Source organism: Antennarius striatus, unplaced genomic scaffold, assembly GCF_040054535.1.
Source record: "Antennarius striatus isolate MH-2024 unplaced genomic scaffold, ASM4005453v1 scaffold_35, whole genome shotgun sequence".
NCBI classification, from domain to species: domain Eukaryota; kingdom Metazoa; phylum Chordata; class Actinopteri; order Lophiiformes; family Antennariidae; genus Antennarius; species Antennarius striatus.
The window spans coordinates 21,301-45,708 of NW_027172347.1; the positions used below are offsets into that span (position 1 = coordinate 21,301).

At 43.2% G+C, this 24,408-nt stretch overlaps 1 pseudogene; it reads right to left on the reverse strand.

Annotated features, from left to right (window-relative positions):
- Positions 1-919: 919 nt before the first annotated feature.
- LOC137591961 (band 3 anion exchange protein-like) lies at positions 920-21,566 on the reverse strand (annotated as a pseudogene).
- Positions 21,567-24,408: the final 2,842 nt, after the last annotated feature.

Consider the following 24,408-nt stretch of genomic DNA (forward strand, 5'->3'; position numbering starts at 1 on the left):
AAATTTATTTAAAAAAAAAAAAAAAAAAAGGGCAAAATTTAAAAAAAAAAAAAAAAAAAAAAAAAGACGGACCTGACGCGGTGACGTATTTCCTGTATCTCCGTGTCTGTTGTCACACGCTGTTCTGCTCTCGCTCTGTCCTTCTGTTTAAACATTGTTCTTTTTATTGCTGTTTCATCGCTATTATGGCGTGTTGTATTTGCTCTGCAGCTGTAGACAGGATGTCTCTGCTAGAGACACGTGTCCGTGAGCCAGAGCAGCTCTTAGCAGGTGATGTTAGCATCGATAGCACTGCAGCTAGCGTTAGCTGCCGGGACGTTAGCACGCCCGCTAGGCCCAGTGAGAGTTGATCCTCGTCGGCAGTGGCTCCGCAGTTTGTCACCGTGGATCGGTGGGGGGGCGGTCTGGTAAGCGGACCGGTCTGCGCTCGCCTCCCCTGGCGGCCGGCCGGTCTATGGTCCCGGCTCGCCCGGTTTCCTCGGCCCCGGCCTCCCCCTCTTCCGCCCGCGGGGCTAAACCCGGTCAGCCTAGACAGAGTAGCACGTTAGTCATAGGCGACTCCATTACCCGCAATATCAGACTAGTGACGCCAGCAACAGTACGCTGTCTACCAGGGGCCAGAGCTCCCGACATAGAAGCTAACCTCAGGGTGCTGGCATCAGCTAGGGAGAAGAAGGACAGTCAGAAACACTCCACCAGTCCACCTAGGAACATTGTTTTTCATGTTGGCACCAATGATATTAGGCTCCGACAGTCAGAGGTAACAAAGAATAGCTTGGTTAGGGCTCTGGACTGCGCTAGGGAGATGTGTCAGCATCCAGTAATAGTCTCTGGCCTCTTGCCTGTGAGGGGAATGATGAGACTTATAGTAGGTTAACAGCTATGAACCGCTGGCTGGCACTACTGTAGGGAACAGGGTTTAGGCTTCGTAGATAACTGGCCTTCCTTCTGGGGCCGCCCCGAGCTGCTGAGAGCTGACGGCCTGCATCCTGCTGGGGCAGGGGCAGCTCTTTTGTCCAGGAATATAGACAGGACCTTACAGCGTGTTTAACACTAGCCATACAGCGCTCGGGCTGCAGGTGATTAGAGAACATGCTAGGGTAGTTGTTGGTGCGGTTGTGGAGTCTGGACTAGGAAACCATCAGTCTCAGTGTTACTAACTATTCCATCAGTCTGTCACCTTCCCTCAGATTTTTAATAAAATGCCCGGGACTTAAACATGTACATTTAAGCACGAGAATCTAACTTCTGCTGCTATCACCAGTGACAATGTATTCAGTGAAGCACCTGATCAGGTTATACAAGACTGTATACCTGAAAGCATCCCAGTTATTTCATCACATCGTGTTTATAGGTCATTACCTCTCAGATTCATTGAGACGCAGTGTCTTATTGAGATTAATACATCCTCAGCTGTTAAACCGTTTAATAATCATGTTAGTGATACTACCACATTTCAATTTGGCCTTTTAAATATTAGATCGTTGTCATCTAAGGCCTTGCTTGTGAACGGTTTAATTCTTCAGCATGGCCTGGATATGATTGCTTTAAATGAAGCTTCACCACCTGATTTTACATACGCTCATGCCGCAAGGGCTGATAAACAGCGTAGAGGTGTTGCTTTAGTCTACAAATCTATTCTGAACCTGACTTCTCATCTAGATATTCATTTGACCTCTTTTGAGGCTCTTGTTCTAAAACCCTCGCCTACAGCTGTAAACAGCAGGCTTCATCTTGTAGTAGTCTATAGACCGTCTGGTCCCTAGTCTTTATTCTTAGAAGAATTTGGTGAATTCATTTTGGATCTAATTACTCAATCTGACGAGGTTATAGTGACTGGTGATTTTAACATTTAAATAAGGCTAGTGATCCGTTGTGTAAAGCTTTCTTAACCCTCCTTGACATGTTAGGTTTCACTCAGTGGGTACATGAAGCAACTCATTCCAGTGGTAATACCCTAGATCTGATTCTATCGCGTGGTATAAATGTTACTGCTGTGACTGTCTCTCCTCTTACGTCAGTGATATCTGACCATTTTCTTATTACTTTTAAAGCAGCCTTTATTTGTCCAGATGGCATTACTCCTGATGTAGTCACTACTCGCCATATCGGCTTGTCAATGGTATCTAAACTTAGTGAGCTTCTGCCTGAGGTATTGACTCCTTTTACTGTAGCATCAGGATCAGTCAAAAACTATACTAGTGACCTAAACTCAGCTCTCTCTAGTCTGTTGGACTCAGTTGCACCTCTAAAAGACCTGCTGCACCATCCACACTCAGAGCAGCACCACTAAAAAGCCCACAATGTACAAAGATACTTACAGACCCATCAGGGAAATATGACTGTGATGTTCTGTGGCAGATTTGAATACAAAAGCATGCCACAAAAACGGATGAAGAAAGTTCACTTTACGTGGCTTTTAGATAACAGCAGAGATTAAAAACAGAACAGTCTGTCAGACTAGCAAATGAAGGAACAGGACATCACATTTCTGAGTCTGCATAATAAGGTAAAAGTACAAACAGGCAGGTCAGGTGCAACATAATTCAGAAATGCTCAGCGGTCAAGCAGACCATTGGACAACCTGGCAAGGAATGATTGAAAATGGGTTGGTATTCAGTCAACAATGAGAGACTAATAAGGGGAGGCAGTGAGAAGGGAAAATCTGGTGAAGAGAATGAGCTGATGCAAGCATGAGCGGTAGGCTCTGAAGTGGTAGGACAGTTAGGGATAAGGCATAAAGACAAATAGAACTGCTATATATAGCTAGCTACTGTATATTGGGTTTGTGATATGCAGAGAGGAGTGCATGTATGTATCTGCATGCAGGTAAAACAAGACTACCACTCTTCACACAGATAGCACAACATAATAATTGTGTTCACTGGTGTTTAAATATCTGCGCTGCCGAGTTAAAACTAAAAAGATCTGCATGCTTCACAGTCAGCCTTCAAAAAACAACTGATGCTGCTGAGTTACATCAAAACTCAATTTAATAACTTTCACCCTATGGTGACATAGGGTGCATCAGGATGGTATTTCTTTGGGGTGAATGCAAGCAGACAGCAATGCCACAGCTGGATGCCACTGAGTGAGGTGACGCCCATGTAAAGAAATATTCCAAACAAGGCCGACGTGGGAATCCATTTAAGAATGGGCTCCATAAACATGGACACACCTTGACACAGATGAAGAGTCACATGATGAGGATACAACTTAATATTTCATGACATGCAGTGAGGCGACATAAGACAGAATCATTAAATAGCACGTACCAACCAGCAGTGCCACCACAATGCCACTGATCCTCTGCTCTATCACCTTCTCAATCATAGGCTTTGGTCCTTTGGTCATAACGGTGAGGGCATTGGCGTTGGTGAGGGATCACCCACTATTGAACTATATCCTGCCATGGCAACTAAAATTAGCAAATCCAAGTAGAATCCAGATCCTTTTACCATCTTCCGCCCAGGTTTGCTGATAATGAGGCTGTCAACAGGTGCAATATGAATCAAGTTTGATTAAACTGGGAAATATATTTTCTGACTTTGACAATTCATTGAGTGATGTGATGTTGACTCCATTGCAATCTGACACTCCAGAAAGATCAGAATGAAGACAAATATAGCTGCGAGAATGGATGAAAACATCCCCCACACAGGGAAAGTCTTATGCTCTCCAAGGGGGTTGATTAGCCAGCCTCTTTTGGATGGGTTGGACACGATCATACCTTTGGGAGCAACCCAGTTTCTGGAAGACAATTTCTTTCGGTTTAGAAAATCTCTTTTTGGTCACTGCTCCCTCCCCCCACTCTTTAAGTTGCAGTACCATATAGATGTGGAGTAGCCCAGTACTCCTCACTAGTAGGGTGTGCCAATCTAATTTATCCACAGGGATCAATAAAGTAATGTTTTATCTTATGTCTTGTCATCTAGAAATATTCATTCCACTGTATAGTCTTCTAGAGATAATGTGAAGCTTCTGGAGTGACTCAAATCTCTTGCATTTCACGTATAAATTCCCTTTGGTAATAACATACAAGCATTACCCTTTGATAATGCTTGTACGTTAAACCCCAAGAGAGTTAGAAAATAAATAGAAAGATACTTAGTTGACAAATCTGGAGGACAGAAGCCTCGATTTGTTTCAACTTTGGAATACATATTTGTATGTAGAAGGACTGCAGATTTTATTTCTTAACACTTCAAGTTTCAAGTTTATTTATTGTTACATAGCCCAGATTCACAGAAATGTCTCAAAGGGCTTTACAATCTGCACATGGACGATATCCCTCTGACCTTTGTGCACTGCGAGCAGTACGACCCTCACATCGGATAAGGAACAACTCCCCCCAAAACCCTTTTAACAGGGAAAAAATGGATGGGAGAAACCTCAGGAAGACTAGAGGAGGGACCCCTCTTCCAGGAGTGGACAGACGAAGCAATAGATATGACATGTACAGATTAACAACACAATAATATTAGTAACAATAATAAATGTATGACAAAGGCACGCTGATCCATCCAGTAGAGTCACCACCAGCCGATGAAGCACACAGAGGTCATCGATTGCAGAGGATCCACCACTCTGAGGACAGACCAAACAGTGCCTAAGTCATTGATCTCAAAAAAGTTATAGTTTAAGGTTACTCTGCCAAAACCCAAAAACCACAGCAGAACCAAATGAGGCAGAACCAGACTCCCCTAGTGGATGGTGATGCAGATCCATTGTGTAGCTTTTGATATCGCCAGCCACGGAAGCAGACAGAGGTAGCCGATTGCCGATGATCCACCACACAAAGGCCTGTGAGAGAGAACAGGAGAGGGAGGGAGAGAGACAGAGAGAACAGGGGGAGAGTGGTGCTAGAGGGACCAGAATAGCAGAGGATTAATGGGAGGCAGGGGCCTAACTAAGAAATCCTACGGCTCATCGGCAGGACTAGGCTAAACCTAAACAATGAGATTACTGCCCCCCCCCCCCCCTGATATTACTTGTATGTTAGGTAGAACATATATGTTTTGAGTCTAGATTTAAAGACATCTACGGATTCAGACTGTCTAATACCAGTAGGGAGGTTATTCCACAAGAAAGGGGCACGATATGAGTGGCCAGCTGACTTATTTTTAACTCTAAGAACACACAAGAGACCAGTATTCTGAGAGCGGAGAGCCCTAGTCGGCGTGTAAGGTTTAACAAGATCAGACAGATAGGTTGGAGCAAGCCCATTAATGCTTTTGTATGTCAATAAGAGTACCTTAAAATTGCATCTAACATGAATCGGGAGCCAGTGTAATGCAGCTAATACTGGGGTGATATGGTCAAATTTCCTAGTTTTAGTTAATATTCTTGCTGCTGTGTTCTGAACCATCTGAAGGCCCCTAGTACCAGACGTAGGCAACCCTGATAACAGAACATTACAATAGTCAAGTCTAGAGGACACAAAGGCATGAATTAAAATTTCTGCATCAGCCATGGCTAGAGAGCACCTAATTTTGGAGATATTACGTAGATGAAAGAAGGCGATCTTTGTCACATCTTTAATATGCTGGTCAAAGGAGAGCGTTGAATCTAACGTTACTCCAAGGTTCTTGACTGTTGAACTATGGGTTATAAGACAGTTATCTACATATATTGTTAGGTGTTGAAATTGGTTTCTATGTCGGGCAGGGCCAATGATTAACATCTCTGTTTTGTCTGGGTTTAGGAGCAAGAAATTACTGGACATCCAACTATTCACGGCAGAAAGACAGGCCTCTAGTTTAATTAATTCAGATCGATCATCTGCTTTTAAGGGCATGTAAAGTTGTGTGTCATCATCATAACAATGGAAACTTATTCCAAAGCTGCGTATAATTTGACCAAGAGGTGCAACATACAGGGAGAATAACAGAGGACCAAGTACAGACCCCGGAGGTACGCCATATTTGACGTCGGAGAAGGCAGAAGTTTTATTATTGTAGGAGATGCATTGAGTCCTATCAGATAGATAAGATTTTAACCAAGCAAGAGCTAACTCACAGACACCAAAATGTCTCTCCAGTCGGTCAAGGAGTATACAGTGATCTATAGTGTCAAACGCTGCACTAAGATCCAAAAGTAAGAGAACAGAAGTGGTATCAGAGTCCAGATTTAATAGGAGATCATTCACAACTTTGGTAAGTGCTGTTTCAGTGGAATGGCGGGCCCGAAAAGCTGATTGGAATGGTTCGAAAAGACCGCTTAATGATAAATAATCTAAGAGCTGTTGAGATACTACCGTTTCTAGTACTGTAGGTAAGAATGGAAGTGTAGAAACTGGTGTATAATTATTTAAAGACTCTTGGTCAAGATGTGGCTTTTTAAGCAGAGGTTTAACTACGGCCTCTTTAAAGCTAATGGGAACAACACCAGTTGCAAGAGAAATATTAACTACATTTAACATAGTAGGGCCCAGCAATTGCCATAATTCTTTAACTAGTTTAGCTGGGAGAGGGTCTAAGAGGCATGTAGTAGGTTTAGAGATTGAGACCAACTTCGATAATTCTTCCACAGAGACGGTCTCAAAGTGTGTTAAAGAGAGAAGTTGGGTTTTAACACCCAGAGAAGGAACCACGTCAAATTTTGATCCAGGTGAAGCTGAAGAAGTAATTTTATGTCTAATGTTATCAATTTTACAGGAGAAAAAATCTTGGAAATCATCAGCCGCAAATAACAAGCTGCTTGTCGTTGGCTGTTTCTGGGTCAATCTGGCTACGGTATTAAACAGAAATCGAGGATTGTGTTTATTTTTGCTTATTAATCTGGAGAAATAGGCAGCTTTAGTGGTCGACGGAGCACGCATGTAGTTTAAGACACACTCGTGCTAATAGATCTAGCATAATTTAGATTTTGATTTACGCCACCTGCGCTCTAAACTCCTACAGGCCCGTCTGAGAGCGCACGTCTCCTAATCAAACCATGGTGTAGACCTGCGCACCCCTATGGTTTTAGTTTTTAGAGGTGCAACTGAGTCCAACAGACTAGAGAGAGCTGAGTTTAGGTCACTAGTATAGTTTTTGACTGATCCTGATGCTACAGTAAAAGGAGTCAATACCTCAGGCAGAAGCTCACTAAGTTTAGATACCGTTGACAAGCCGATATGGCGAGTAGTGACTACATCAGGAGTAATGCCATCTGGACAAATAAAGGCTGCTTTGAAAGTAATAAGAAAATGGTAAGATATCACTGACGTAAGAGGAGAGACAGTCACAGCAGTAACATTTATACCACGTGATAGAATCAGATCTAGGGTATTACCACTGGAATGAGTTGCTTCATGAACCCACTGAGTGAAACCTAACATGTCAAGGAGGGTTAAGAAAGCTTTACACAACGGATCACTAGCCTTATTTAAATGTTAAAATCACCAGTCACTATAACCTCGTCAGATTGAGTAATTAGATCCGAAATGAATTCACCAAATTCTTCTAAGAATAAAGACTAGGGACCAGACGGTCTATAGACTACTACAAGATGAAGCCTGCTGTTTACAGCTGTAGGCGATGGTTTTAGAACAAGAGCCTCAAAAGAGGTAAAATGAATATCTAGATTAGAAGTCGGGTTCAGATTAGATTTGTAGACTAAAGCAACACCTCTACGCTGTTTATCAGCCCTTGCGGCATGAGCGTATGTAAAATCAGGTGGTGAAGCTTCATTTAAAGTAATCATATCCAGGCCATGCTGAAGAATTAAACCGTTCACAAGCAAGGCCTTAGTTGACAACGATCTAATATTTAAAAGGCCAAATTGAAATGTGGTAGTATCACTAACATGATTATTAAACGGTTTAACAGCTGAGGATGTATTAATCTTAATAAGACACTGCGTCTCAATGAATCTGGGAGGTAATGACCTATAAACACGATGTGATAAAATAACTGGGATGCTTTCAGGTATACAGTCTTGTATAACCTGATCAGGTGCTTCACTGAAGAATACATTGTCACTGGTGATAGCAGCAGAAGTGAGATTCTCGTGCTTAAATGTACATGTTTAAGTCCTGGGCCATTTTATTAAAAATCTGAGGGAAGGTGACAGACTGATGGAATAGTTAGTAACACTGAGACTGATGGTTTCCTAGTCCAGACTCCACAACCGCACCAACAACTACTCTAGCATGTTCTCTAATCACCTGCAGCCCAAGCGCTGTATGGCTAGTGTTAAACACGCTGTAAGGTCCTGTCTATATTCCTGGACAAAAGAGCTGCCCCTACCCCAGCAGGATGCAGGCCGTCAGCTCTCAGCAGCTCGGGGCGGCCCCAGAAGGAAGGCCAGTTATCTACGAAGCCTAAACCCTGTTCCCTACAGTAGCGCCAGCCAGCGGTTCATAGCTGTTAACCTACTATAAGTCTCATCATTCCCCTCACAGGCAAGAGGACACTGGGTTAATGTGTAACTATGAAGAAGTCTTTACTGAAACAGTGAATGGACATCATAATCTCCAGGAACTCACCATTCCAGGAAGAAAAGTGCCATTTTTGAACTGACACAGAAAGATAGCAATGAAGAAGCAGGCTAACATGAGGCACATGGACAGTAGGGCAGTGCTGGGACAAGGCGGTTTAATGGTGTTTCCAGTAGCATTGTCATACACAAGTTCCTCTACCACCTTTGGGAACGAGGGATTTTCTGGAGTTGAATTTACATGATCGCAATTCACAAGCACTGGGTTGTCCTGAAATATCTAATGAGAAAACAGGGAAGATTAGAAGAAGAAGAAATATACTTTATTAATCCCCGCAGGAAAATTACATTGTCACTCAGGTGTATACATGTTTTTTTGTGTTAGTTAACAGTCAGTGTATACACAGGCCCCCTGAACACAGCACACAAGGGGGCCTGTAAGCATGCAGTTAGTACACACATCAAACTACACACATCACAAAGCAGAGTGACGGGCAGCGGCTTCCTGAACGTGCCCCAAATTGAACAGCTTGTAGGGGGGACGGCGCCTTGCTCAAGGGCGCCTCGGCAGTGGCTGGGAGGTGAGCTGATGCCCCCCACCGTCAGCTCACACTCCGGTGATATCCTGGCAGGAGCGGGATTCGATCCACTCATATAACCTGGATATGAGAAAGTTCAGTACAATCAAAAACATTTAATGTTTCCCATCTATTTGGATGGATGCAGTATGTCAGTTGGTGGGTGAAGGTAGGTTTACCATTGCTAGCTTGGCAAAGGTTTCTTTGATGAAGATGAGGAAAATAAGGATGAAGAAGATTTCCTGGGTGAATGTCGAGACATAACGCATCAGGAAGCTGCAGTCCAAGGCTACAGTCACCACAACGATGATAACCATCCACCATCCAACCCACACTCTCGCTACAATGTACTCAATGTCCTCAGACTGACAGAACTGAATGAAAGACAAGAGAATAAGTTGAGTTTGGTATGATCATATGGACAAACCAAGCAAAACTGAAGTTCAATCAGATCCGGATAGGGTTCTCTGTATAACTTACAGTGAAGAAGGCTTCTTCAAACAGTAACAGAGGACCAGTGAAACCAATGACTAGGATGGGCTGAGCTGCAATAAAGAAGAAGAGGATCCCCTGAATGCTCTTCAGGTGGAGGTGTAGCAGAGTTGGAAACTAGGGAAGAAAAAAACAAATATTTGAATGCAACAATCCAATATTAACAAACAGGTCCACCAAAAAAATGGAATTTTTGTATGTGATATTGGGTGTAATGAGTCTCACCCCTACGAGAACTGGTGGATTGAAGCCTGTCTTTCAGTAGTTTCTTCTGGAAGCTGATTATAGGGGTGAGCATCGCTTTATTCTGGATTTCAGTTGGTGGAATGACAATGCTCCAATCCATGAAGTTGCGCACAGCGTCCGTCAGCTCACTGGCACTATTTGCCTGAAGGGCTGCTTGATTGAACACCTGGGATGGTCATAGTGTAGGGGGAATAGAATCTTCACTGAATTTATACCACACAGCAGTAGTTAAGTCCACCTACATTTAACTCATCATGCCATATTGACAAAATATTAAAATTGGTCTAAATTGTTTATTAAAACTAGGTTTAGTCCCCACAGGATTTGGGACTCAATCAAGACTTTGGATTTATGCATCAACGACTGAATATGAAATTGTCAAATGATAGCTATGAGTTCTGTCACTGTGTCACTGCTCACACATACATATACAAGTTTGTTTAAAAAAAAAAGGAAAGTTCACTCACTTAATCAGCCAGAAGGGCTGCCATAGCACGACCAGTCTCGTGGTAGTTTAAATCACCCTCGGTGGGGCCCACCATGACAAAGACAAAGCATACAGGCATTGAGGCAAGCACCTCATGTTCCTTCAGACGCACAAACTTAACAGTGGGTCTTTCCAGAAAGTCCAAAGCTCCTAGTTCAAACAGACAGAAATGTCAAACTCTTAAATAAGCCCACACACGTAGGCAAAGGAACACATGGAAACATGCAAGCAAACAACGTAGACACTAGCTCACCCATGAGCACCATGGAGGCCTCCACGAGGTCGGATCCGTCCGTCTGAGGGAACAGAGAATTAACAGAGGTGAGCCATTGTACATGTACAATGTACAGTTTATGATTTACATTTTACAACCAAACATTTGACAATTCATGATCACTGTCATGATCTTATCATTGTTATTACATCAGATCAAGGACAGATTGACATGAATTATCCATAAATGGATGATTTTACCCTTTCTTTGACTAAAAACTTCTGCAGGTCCACCCCTTGAGACGAAGCTCGACTCACCAGGTCATCTGATTGGCTTTGGGGAGAAAACCACATGTGTTACTGGGTGTTTTTGTGTCACACTGAAGAGTTAGTGACAGCATTGATAGATTATTTATTCCCTGCAGTCTTTCAACATCACAGGCAATTAGAAATTAATGAATGAGATGAGATGAAATACTTTTGAAATCTGCTTCTGTCATGTTCCCAGTTCCAGTTTTCCCTCCTGTCCTCTGTATCCTCAATTCACTCCAACTCAATCCACTCATTCCTGTCACTTGTGTTGCTGCCGTCATCTCCACTCAGGCTCCACTCTACTCATGTTCTGCTCACCTCAGTTCACTGCCAGGTTGTTAGTTACTCATCTTACTCTTCAGGTTTCTTCTACTTCCGTGTTATTTTTGCTTGTTTCCTGAATTTTGCCTGTTTGATTGTTCCTTGCCTGATCTTCTGATTAGGATTTTGCTGATTAAAGCTATGAAAGTGGACTTATCCCTGGGTGTTCTGTATTTGGGTCCAAACCACACCCATGACAGCTTTGTTAGTTTGACAAAAATGATTTATACTTTTCTTATATGAGAAAGTGAGAGTTTCACTTCTGTCTACTATATTTTGAAGTCATCTGAACAACAATCGAGGTTTGTGTTGTAGTAGGATGCAATTTTGTTAGGCATTTCAAGGTATTTACAAAATAGTACCAGACTGTCACTCACTTGATCTTTCATGGTCAAATAAAGACAGGGGTTTTATTGGTTAATAAAACAATCTTTGTGGCATCTCCAGCATCCATAAAGTCAGCTTTTTATGATAAAATTGTTTCATATGTTATTTATGCATCATTTCACCGCGGCGTCCTGAGGGTGGTTAGACTTTGCACTTCATTTAATAGTATACTTGCAAATAGCATTTCACCGGTGACCTGCTATGACATGAAAGTTATGAATTTGAGTTTTGATGTAACTCAGCAGCATTAGTTGTTTTTTGAAGGCTGACTGAAGCATGCAGATCTTTTTAGTTTTAACTCGGCAGCGCAGATATTTAAACACCAGTGAACACAATCATTATGTTGTGCTATCTGTGTGAAGAGTGGTAGTCTTGTTTTACCTGCATGCAGATACATACATGCACTCCTCTCTGCATATCACAAACCCAATATACAGAAGCTAGCTATATATAACAGTTCTATTTGTCTTTATGCCTTATCCCTAACTGTCCTACCACTTCAGAGCCTACCGCTCATGCTTGCATCAGCTCATTCTCTTCACCAGATTTTCCCTTCTCACTGCCTCCCCTTATTAGTCTCTCATTGTTGACTGAATACCAACCCATTTTCAATCATTGCTTGCCAGGTTGTCCAATGGTCTGCTTGACCGCTGAGCATTTCTGAATTATGTTACACCTGACCTGCCTGTTTGTACTTTTACCTTATTATGCAGACTCAGAAATGTGATGTCCTGTGTTATGTACGCCTACGTGTGTATTTTGTGAGTACTGTGTTTAGGTGTGAATGTGCATGTGGGTGTATGTGGGAGAGATGGGTGTGGTGTGTCTGTGTCCTGTGTTTTGTTTTCTCTAGGCCCAGAGCACCCAATCCAGCTCCAGTGCCTGCCTGGAGCTGTCCAACAAGGAGCTTCCATTTTACCTGCTGATCACTCCACCTGCAGCCAGTTACCACAACTACCTGAAATTGCATGTCCCGCCCCAAACACACCCGGTATATAACTTCTTTGTTTGCCATTCAGTAAAAGCTACATCTTGAATCTGTCATCTCTGAAAGCTACATCTTGAATCTGTCATCTCTAAAAGCAACATCTTGACTCTATCTCATCTCTCAGGTTTTGTCTATCTCATATCTCATCTCAGCTCTCCTTCTGTCTATCTTGGTTTCATGTTTTGTGTGGCGAGTACTGCCATTTTAGTTTAGTTATCCTTTGTTAGTTATTTGTATGTTGTTAGTCCATGGCCTAGGGGTAGCTAGACAGAGGCCTCTACACATTACCACACTTAGTATTCTTCTGTCTAGAAACACTAGTTAGGAGGATGTTGTTTTTCTATTGTATTTTTGGTCAGTTTCTGACTGTCTCGGTAGTGTAGGTAGGCAGGGTTATTATTTTCTTTTTTAGTTACCTGCATTGTTTAGTTTGTGTTTCTGTTCTAGATTATTTTTGTTAATTTTGACAACATCCATTGCCCTAGACCATGTGACATCATTTTTGAGTTTGGCAGTCTCACCGGTTTTGTGGTCCAGTCTTGTGTTGAATTATATAAAAACATCTGTTACAACTGAAAAGTCTTTTGTGTTTGCTCCACTTTATTTCCACTTTCAGCTGCTCGAGTTCCTGTTTGCTTAACATCCGGGTTTTTGGTTTATGTTACTGCCATTTATTCAAATACAATAGTTATATTCGGCAGGGTTGTAACATAAAATGGGGGCTCGTCCGGGATCCTCTCGAGCAGTGGTGTGAGTAATTTGTACGTTTGACGGCTAGCTTGCTAGAGCTTTGTGGGTGTGGTCACCTTTGCTAGGGTTTGTAGGGTACTGTGGTACGAGTGAGGTGCCTAGTCCTGCTTTGATTAAAGATGGCTGCTGGTGGTAAGTTTGATTTGGAGGCCTTTGTTAGTGACCCGTCCATTGTATATTTGAATGACTGCCGCAAGGATGAATTATTTTGTATTGCGGAACACTATACAATTGCTGTTAGCAAGCGTGCCCGAAAGCGGGAGATTAAGGCTGCCATAGCAGATAGATTACTGGAGCTTGGCTTTGTCACCCAGCCTGAAACACCCCCTAAACCATTTGAGGATGGTCACCCTGCTGCCCAGCCTCAGGAGGCAGGGAGTAGTGGAGGAGAGGTGTTGGAGATCTCACCCCAACCCTCTGATGGTGAGGAGTTCTGCCCGACAGTCTCTGAGACTGGTTCTGTTGCTCTAGGACCAGACAGGACCGCTAGAGCTAAGCTTAAGGTTAGGTTGGCTCGGATGCAGATGGAGAAGCAAGCTGCGCAGGAGGCTTTGAAGCTTGAGTTGGAGCACAAGCTAGCCCTGCGCAGACTAGAAATTGAGGCAGAGACCAGAATAAGGTTGCGTAAACTGGAGCTGGAGAACGTAACAGCAGGCTCCCATTTCTCTGAGCGTGACGTGCGACGTCTTGTAGATCTCCCCCCATTCAGAGAAACAGAGGTTGACGCGTACTTTGCCACATTTGAGAGAATTGCTATGGCCCTTAAATGGCCAAGAGATGTTTGGCCCACATTAATGTTGGGGAAGCTGTCTGGGAAAGCCCAAGATGTTGTAGCTTTTCTTTCCCTAAAAGACAGCATGGACTATGATTTAGTCAAAGCTGCCGTGCTCCGCGCTTATGAACTGGTGCCAGAACCATATAGGCAACAGTTCAGAGAGTATCGTAAAAACATCTCACAGACATTTGTAGAGTTCGCCAGGGAGAAAGGAACTTTGTTTGACAAGTGGTGCTCAGCAAGTAAAGTCATTGACTTCAACTCCCTCCGTGAGCTAATCCTATTAGAGGAGTTTAAAAAGTGTGCGCCTGAGCGCTGTGTCGTTTATTTGAATGAGCAAAAAGTGACTTCATTGAGCGAGGCTGCAGTTTTTGCGGACAAATTTACCCTTACGCATAAAAATGTGTTTGTACCATCTCGAGTGAAAGCTACGGATGCTGCTCAAGTAGCTCCAACCAAAGCATCTCTTTCCAAGCCGCCCTCCACATGTACCAAAGAGGAGCGAGAGTGTTTTTACTGTCACAAAAAGGGGCACATCATAGCTGACTGTTTCCTCGCTAAGAGAAAAAATGCTAGCTCGTCTAAACCCACGGCATTTTGTCACACTGTGTTACAAGAGAGTGCTGGCACTGCTAATGGCAGTGACTGCTATGACCCATTTACCTTTGAGGGTACAGTATCCCTTATTGGGAATCCAGAGGTTGCAAAGCCAGTCCGTGTGAGAGACACCGGAGCATCGCAGTCCTTTTTATTGGACGGGGTATGTTAGTGTCCCCCTGCACCAGGTTCAAATTGACACCAGCCTGGTTTCGGGTTGCTTTAAGGTAGCTGTGCGCTCTACTTTACCCGTGCCAGGCATTGATTTTATCATGGGGAATGATATAGCGGGAGGTAAAGTCTACCCTGTGTTAGAGGTCCTAAAACGACCTGAGATGCATGTTCCTTTAGATGACGTGGGATAATCCTCTGGGATTTATCCTGCTTGTGTGCTCACCCGCTCACAAGCCCCGAAAGTGGGATGAGCAGGTTAACCTTGCAGAGACAGTTTTAGCCACTCCCCTTACATGTGATACTCTACCACCTGAGTGCCTGGTTAAACAGGTTGGAGAGAAATCACTCAAAGCTGATATGCCTTCCATAACGTTACCAATAACTCGAAAACAGCTCATGATAGCCCAGAAAAGGGATTCAACACTTACCCCTTGTTTTAAAGCTGCCATCACTCTTGATGCGGCAAAAACCAGACCAGTAGCCTATTATGTGGAGGAAGGACTTTTAATGAGAAAGTGGTCCTCTCCTGTTTCAGCTGGCCTGGACTGGGGTGTAGTGACCCAGGTCGTGGTACCTGTAGAGTATCGCCAGCAGGTGTTGTCATTGGCCCATGACAATCCCTGGGCTGGTCATCTGGGCATATCCAAAACATACAATCGAGTGATACAACATTTTTTCTGGCCTAAGTTAAAATCCATGGTGGTCCAGTATTGTAGGTCTTGCCACAGTTGCCAGGTTGGGGGAAAGCCAAACCAAGCTATTCCACCTGCCCCTCTGCATCCAATCCCAGTAGTAGGGGAACCCTTCAGCCAGGTCATTGTTGACTGTGTGGGGCCTTTGCCGCTGAGTAAATTCGGTAACCAATATTTACTGACCATTATGTGTGCCACCACTCGATTCCCAGAGGCGATACCACTTTGTGTAATTACTACAAGGGCAATAGTCAAGGCATTGACAAAGTTTTTTTCCACTTTTGGTTTTCCTAAAACCCTCCAAACTGACCAAGGTTCTAATTTCCTGTCACGCATTTTCAAACAGGTGATGGCGATATTAGGTATAACACACAAGGTTTCTTCAGCGTACCATCCACAATCACAAGGTGCCTTGGAACGCTGGCATCAGACTCTGAAGTCAGTGCTACGCAAGTATTGTTTGGAGAGTGGGAAAGACTGGGACGAGGGTGTCCCATTTGCTTTGTTTGCACTTAGAGAGGCTGTGCAAGAGTCTCTTGGTTTTAGTCCGGCCGAATTGGTTTTCGGGCACACTGTTCGGGGCCCTCTGCAGGTCCTGAAAGAGCAGGTGATGTCCTCAGGTCCGGCCACTAAGTCCATCAATGTGCTAACGTATGTTAGTAAATTTCGAGAGCGTCTACATCAGGCCTGCGCTCTAGCGAAGGAGGGACTTGGCACGTCCCAGCACACTTTGAAGGTTCGTTATGATCAAGGCGCTGTAGTACGCTCGTTTAATGTTGGAGATCAAGTGCTGGCTCTTCTGCCAATTCAAGGCTCATCATTGTCTGCCCGTTTTTCAGGTCCATATACTATTGAGGGGAAGCTCAGCGACACCGACTACATCATTTGTACACCTGGCCGTAGAGGCGTAGAGTGTGTCACATCAACATGCTGAAGCTGTATCATACTAGACCTCAGCCAGAGGAGAGTGTCTCACCCGACTCTGTTGCCACCGTGTCCACGGTATATCGCTCAGACAGTGATGAGGATGGCCTAGTGCTACGGAATGCCTCACAGCAATGCACCAGGTTATCCAACTCAGAAATATTGACCAACTTACAAACTCACTTAAGCCACCTCAGTGATGAGCAGTACAGGGATATTGTGAAACTGCTTAGTGATTATCCTATGATTTTTGGTGATACTCCAACCCGCACTACAGTCATCCAGCACGATATTGACGTGACCAACTCGGCACCAATCCGTCAGCACCCCTACCGTGTCAATGCTACAAAACGTGCTATTATGAAAGAGGAAGTTAAATACTTACTAGAAAACAACCTAGCCTGTAGCAGCTCAAGTCCTTGGAGTTCACCGTGCTTGTTGGTACCCAAGCCCGATGGTACGTCCAGGTTCTGCACTGACTTCTGAAAGGTAAATGCCGTTACAGTCCCAGATTCCTATCCGCTCCCACGGATGGAGGACTGTATTGACAACATCGGTTCTGCACGTTTTGTTAGCAAACTTGACCTTCTCAAAGGGTACTGGCAGGTCCCATTAACACCTCGTGCTTCCACTATCCCAGCCTTTGTAACACCTGATGATTTCCTGCAGTATAATGTTCTGGCCTTTGGGATGCGTAATGCTCCAGCCACCTTCCAAAGGCTGGTTAACACTGTACTGTCAGATGTTCCCCGATGCAATGCCTATCTCGATGACCTGGTCGTGTATACAGACACTTGGGAGGACCACACCAGGATATTAAAGTTAGTGTTTGATAGGCTTGCAAATGCTTCGTTAACTGTTAACCTTGCAAAATGTGAATTTGGTAAAGCAACAGTCACATATCTAGGGAAGCAGGTTGGACAGGGTACAGTTAAAGCTTTGGAGGCTAAGGTTCAGGCTATAGCTACCTTTCCTGTGCCTAAGACCAAGCGCGAGCTTCGCCGGTTCATAGGCATGGCTGGTTATTATCGCTCCTTTTGTAGGAATTTTAGTTCAGTTATAGCCCCCTTAACTAGTCTTCTTAGTTCAGCCCGACAGTTCAGCTGGTCTGCTGAATGTCAACATGCCTTTGAGAGCGCCAAGGCGCTGTTATGTAGTGCCCCGGTATTAGCTGCTCCAGACTTTAAACTTCCATTTAAACTGGAGGTTGATGCGAGCGCTCTGGGAGCTGGTGCAGTGTTACTTCAAGAAAGTACAGGCGGATTTGATCACCCCCTCTGTTTGTTTTCAAGAAAGTTTAACAAGGCCCAACTAAACTATTCCACCATAGAGAAGGAAGGCCTTGCTTTATTGTGGGCACGGCAACATTTCGAAGTGTACGTAGGATCTAGCTCCGCCCCTGTGTTGGTGTACACCGATCATAATCCCTTAGTGTTTTTAACAAGAATGTACAACCAGAACCAGCGCTTAATGCGTTGGGCTCTTGTGATCCAGAACTACAACCTGGAAATACGACATAAGAAGGGTACAGATAATGTTTTGGCGGATGCTTTATCACGTGCACATTAGAGGCTTGAAGGGTGTGTGACAGCGGGGACAACTGCACTATAGACTGCACTATATAACTGTAGTTTAGTTATATCCATGCAGGTTGTTCCGGGTTTGTTTTAAACAAACATGTATGTAACCAGTACATGTTTGTTCATGTTGGTGGACGTGTTACGTACGCCTACGTGTGTATTTTGTGAGTACTGTGTTTAGGTGTGAATGTGCATGTGGGTGTATGTGGGAGAGATGGGTGTGGTGTGTCTGTGTCCTGTGTTTTGTTTTCTCTAGGCCCAGAGCACCCAATCCAGCTCCAGTGCCTGCCTGGAGCTGTCCAACAAGGAGCTTCCATTTTACCTGCCGATCACTCCACCTGCAGCCAGTTACCACAACTACCTGAAATTGCATGTCCCGCCCCAAACACACCCGGTATATAACTTCTTTGTTTGCCATTCAGTAAAAGCTACATCTTGAATCTGTCATCTCTAAAAGCAACATCTTGACTCTATCTCATCTCTCTGGTTTCGTCTATCTCATATCTCATCTCAGCTCTCCTTCTGTCTATCTTGGTTTCATGTTTTGTGTGGTGAGTACTGCCATTTTAGTTTAGTTATCCTTTGTTAGTTATTTGTATGTTGTTAGTCCATGGCCTAGGGGTAGCTAGACAGAGGCCTCTATACATTACCACACTTAGTATTCCTCTGTCTAGAAACACTAGTTAGGAGGATGTTGTCTTTCTATTGTATTTTTGGTCAGTTTCTGACTGTCTCGGTAGTGTAGGTAGGCAGGGTTATTATTTTCTTGTTTAGTTACCTGCATTGTTTAGTTTGTGTTTCTGTTCTAGATTATTTTTGTTAATTTTGACAACATCCATTGCCCTAGACCATGTGACATCATTTTTAAGTTTGGCAGTCTCACCGGTTTTGTGGTCCAGTCTTGTGTTGAATTATATAAAAACATCTGTTACAACTAAAAAGTCTTTTGTGTTTGCTCCACTTTATTTCCACTTTCAGCTGCTCGAGTTCCTGTTTGCTTAACATCCGGGTTTTTGGTTTATGTTACTGCCATTTATTCAAATACAATAGTTATATTCGGCAGGGTTGTTCCTTCATTTGCTAGTCTGACAGGCTGTTCTGTTTTTAATCTCTGCTGTTATCTAAAAGCTACGTAAAGTGAACTTTCTTCATCCGTTTTTGTGGCATGCTTTTGTATTCAAATCTGCCACAGAACATCACAGTCATATTTCCCTGGTGGGTCTGTAAGTATCTTTGTACATTGTGGGCTTTTCAGTGGTGCTGCTCTGAGTGTGGATGGTGCAGCAGGACACATTTGTGATATGGTTAAGCACCAAAGGAATACCGTACGTGACTGAATGCAGTATGACAAGCCAGTGCAGTGGTGTTCAGTCACCCCTGATAAACATTTATCCATGATTTATGACACAAAAAATAGCAATGGAAAGGTTAGAGTCTTAAACCAGACTCTGGCCCCAGAACTCATCTGGATAAATACCCTCTGCTGTGACTCTAGCTGTATCAGGTCGACGGACCTCAGCTGAACCAGTGGTCATTATTAGAGAGGACTGAAAAGAGGATGAGAGCTTTGGTTTCTTCAGCTGAGTGTTTCAATCATTGCTGCTGCTTGTAAACAGCGACACAAGGACTAAATAATTATCTGATAAAACACTTAAGCATTTAAAGAAGTTCATCACAATTACTATCAGTAGGAATATGTTGAACTGATTTTATTTTCCTGGGTAGCTTATGACCACCCCATTTAAAAATTAAAAGATGCTTCCAAACGAAAAATATCTAGATAAAAATAGCATACGCTACAAAAATGGACCCAAGCAAAACAAACACTCTTGGCTTTATTCTTAATCAAGCTCTTATTTTTTTCTCATTTTTCTTGCCTTATGGAACAAGCAAATGAAAATCTAGGAACCGGATGTCCTTCTAGAGAGAACTGAGTTCACTACATGACAGTGTTCACCTCTAATAAAAGACCTAAGTAAACAGGCAGAGTGACTTGGTCGCCCGAGACAGCGTTTCATAATTAAAGGTTTGATGCTTTATATTCTGTTTAGCTTTCTCTTAGAAAGACACTGAAATCTTCCAGTGTCATTTGCAGCTTTGGATAACAGCATCAGCTGAAAGCCTAAATGTAAGTCATTTATGTTTGAGTCAGTGTTTGGGGATGTCTCAGAAGATACCTGCAGCTTTGAAGGAGAGATTGGAGCATGCGCTTTCGGTCCCGAGGTCTGATCTTCTTGTTAACCATTTCATTGACAATTTTCTCCACCACGCTTTTCAAGGTCTTCTCTCCAAGGCTGAAAATTGTCACACCTATTGTGGAAAAAGATGTAAAAAAGTGAGTTCATGGTTCTGGTTTGTGGGGAGAGAGATAAAGACATAGTTTGAATTACATTACTGGAATATACAGTAAATATCAAAGCTTCAAAGTTTAGGCATCACTTACTGTATATGCTGATTATTGGTAAAGGCGAATGGCATTTTATTAAATCGGTCGTATTAATTTGTGGCAATGCCCCTCATATTTATTTATTGTGCTTTTAATAATTTAAAATAAAGAATAAAATAATCTGTATTCTGGTATTTGTAAGGTGAAGTATAAGTGTCATTCTTCCTCTAGAGTAGAACTACAACATGAAATCCAATCAAAGTACAAATAATTAATGTGTTGACAATGATCCTCACAAACCTGTATTCAGGCTGCGCCACAGCTGGATGAGGCTCTTCAAGGTGGGGTAGGAGGTGTCTGAGGACTCCAACACCCCACCCTCGTGACCCTCCCCTGTCTCCTCCTCCTCCTTGACCGTCTCTATCTCCTCCTCCACGTCCATCTGGAGGCAAAAAAATGTTTTGTTGAATGAACCTAATTTAAACATTGTAAGATGTTGCACAAAATGATTTTGTCTGAAGTTGGATATTTTTATTATGTTGATTGAACTAATAATTTTTAAGTAAATTCAATTAAATTATATTCTGTAACTCCTCCAAAACTATTTTGAGTAGATTTAACACAAGTTTCCTTAGTAAGTCTAATTAAATCCATTTTAAGTGTATATAAGTAAATTATGTATGCTTTTCTAATTTTTATAATAGTATTTAAATAACTTAATTGATTTTAAAGTATCTTTTTGTATTCAGCTGATTGTAATGCTATATATTTAGCTATCATACGTCACACAGAACCACAAAATGTATTTAGACAACCAACTTTAATATGAAACAAAAATTTAACATTGAACAAACCATACACAGTGGGCCACACCTGGAAAACAATCAAAACAAATCACATTAACCTTACCTTTCCACTTTCACAAACACCAAAGAAAACAATTGTGGCCAAAGAAGTTTTACAGTTCAACACTAACTTTGTTCTTTAGTCCAAGGACTTTGGGGGAAAGCTTGTCCCCATCCGTTTCCGTGAGTACTTTTTGAACAAATTTGTCATAGCGTCTTAGTTCCATGGGGTAGGCCAGGTTCAATGGGTAGATCACTCCAAGCATCACTGCACAAGCCTGGGCTGTAGAACCAATGATGTCCAGGATGATTTCTCCATCAACATAAATTCCTATATAATCATGATCTCCAGCATCTCCAGGATCTCCCTTCTCCTTGCCGATGACGTAAATGCCCATGGCTCACTTCTGCATGGCAGTCAGGATGGCTTTCCTTCGACGTCCTGTATATTTTAAGTAAATAGGAGAAAAGGGAAACATTACAATGCTTTGCCACAAAAAACATTTTTACAATACATTGTACATTTTCCGATTTCAATCAGGGCACTGTCAATTTGTGCATCACGTGTTTTATGGGCACTGTGTGTTCCAAGGTGTAGTTTTGTGCTTCAACTCTATGGCTGGCTCTATCGTATAATCAACAGGGACAAAACATCTTACTATACTAACTTGGACAAGAAACATTGCTACATGTCAAAGATTCTATAATGGTGCACTGTAACAGCAAATCATTCTTTTTAACGCAACATGCACCTCTGCTGTATACTGAAGAAACCTGGGGGGGGAGCCAAAGATACAGGACAAACTACTTCAGAATCTTAAATACAGGTTACATTGAGAGCATTAAACTTACCATATAATCATGGATCAGATGTCCATCATCCTCACCAAGGTAGAGGCAAAGTGCTCTAAGGACAGCTGCCCTTTTTGAATGGACATCACCTGCAGCCTGAGTGAAGAGATTCAACTGATAACATTTTTCCAGGCACTAAAGTCATTACAAAAATATTTTCAGTAAAACATCAATAAATGTACACCACCTGCTCAATGCAGGTGGTGTACATTAACTGTTCCACAAGAGAAAACATGGCCGGTTTTTAACATGTCCATCCATTCATCTTCCACCGCTTCCTCCAGAACAACTTTGGTGCCGTCCGATAGTCCTTCTCCATGGCCTCTCCAAACTCCTCCCACACCCTCTGTTTTGCCTCCATCACAGCCGAGGCTGCAGACCTTTTGGCCCGTCGGTACCCTGCAACTGCTTCAGGAGTCCCCAGGGACAACATGCCCCTGAAGGCCACCTTCAGTCAGACGGCTTCCCTGACCACCGGGGTCCACCACGGTGTTCGAGGGTTACCGCCCCTTTAGGCACCCAAGACCTTGAGACCACAGCTCTCAGCTGCAGCTTCAGCTTTGAACATCGACCATTCAGGTTCAATGCCCCCAGCCTCCACAGGGATAAATGAGAAGTTCCTTTGGAGGTGTGAATTGAAGGCCTCACGGACAGAGTCCTCCCCCAGACGTTCCCAGTTCACCCGCAATACTCGTTTGGGCTAACCAGGTCTATCCAAAGGATTTTTCCGCCAACGGACCCAACTGACCACCAGGTGGTGATCAGTTGAAAGCTCTGCCCTTCTCTTCACCCGAGTGTCCAAAACACACGGTCGAAGGTCAGATGATACGATCACAAGACCGATCATTGACCTCCGACCCAGGGTGCTCTGGTACCAGGTACACTTGTGAGCATCCTTGTGTTCGAACATGGTGTTAGTTATGAACAATCCGTGACTAGCACAGAAGTCCAACAACAAAACACCGCTCAGGTTTAGATCAGGGAGGCCATTCCTCCCAATCACGCCACTCCAAGTGTCTGCCCTGCGTGTGGTGGGTCCACAGGGGTGGGGATTTTTACATGTAAATATGTAAAATATGTTTCTTACATTAATGATTGAGGCTTTACTGAAACAATATATTAAAGCACACTTATAGACAACACTAAATGAACAGTTACCTCTTTTAAGATCTGTAGATGTTTGGCTAGTTTCTGGCCGACGACACCTCCCTTTTTCTGGAAAACTGCTGTCAGCTGAGGCTGAAGACTGTCCAACCGTGCCATGAAGGTTGTCTCGACTGGATGTGTTGTAATTCGTTGAAATACAGCATTTATCTGTTGCACATAAAAAAAAGTGGCAGAAGACAAAGAGAATATGTTATTAACGTAATGGTGATTCAGGAATACACATACACTTTACATACAATACACTTTCCTTCGGTAGGAGAAGGTTTTCTACATCTTCTCTCTTACATCTGGTGCTCCGTTTCTTTGTCTGACATCAGTCAAAAGTTCAACTCGCAAGTTCTCCAGACTGTCATCTGTTTCACCAGCAGGGTGTGAAGGACAATAATTGACCTCTGCCTTTTTAGGCTTCTTTAAATTTTTGGCTGGGAAGCATTCATCTCTTGATTTATTTTTAAGGGCATTAACAGTCACTTCAGCCATCCTCAATGAACTATTCTTCAGACGACACGTGTAGTCCTTCTGACTGCTTATTTTGTGAAGCCCTTAACGCGTTTGAAATTGAGCTAAACAATCAATTGCATGAACCGTGGAGTCCAAATGATAATTTATGCCTACAAGCAGCACTGACAGCAGAGAGCTTTCGACAGGAGGGTGGGGGTGAAGCTGTAGGGGGAAACAGTGAGATGGATGAAGAAAGAGAAACTAACCACAATCCTCCAACATCTGAAGATGTCAGCAGTTGTCTGAAGATGACCGACAACGTTGTGGAAGAGGGTGTTTCAAAATCAGAACAGGTGACATATAGGAAGAAATTTAACATCAAGGTTCACAGCGTCCTACGCTTTCCTCCCCCGTCTACGGTCCCTAAATTTCATGACGTGTACACGAACGTGACCGAAGGTCTCCAGGACAGGATTTCACAAATTGCTCAAACACACGATCTCATCCAAGTTAATCTACAACGTGACAATGAGCATTCGCTATGGAGTCGGTCAGCTCTCAGAATTCCGCCATCTTTTAGATAGATTAGTGCAGAGCAACATGTTATATGACGGCTCCATAGATCTAATCATTAATTTTGTGAGGGCTCCACGAGGTAGTGGTAAGAGGAGGAGAGTCGACACGTGTTTCGCTGCTGAGATTATAAAAAGCTAAGAATTGATATGTAGTTCTGAACGCTGATCAGACGTGTTTTGCTGTAAATCTAGCCTGGTTGAATAA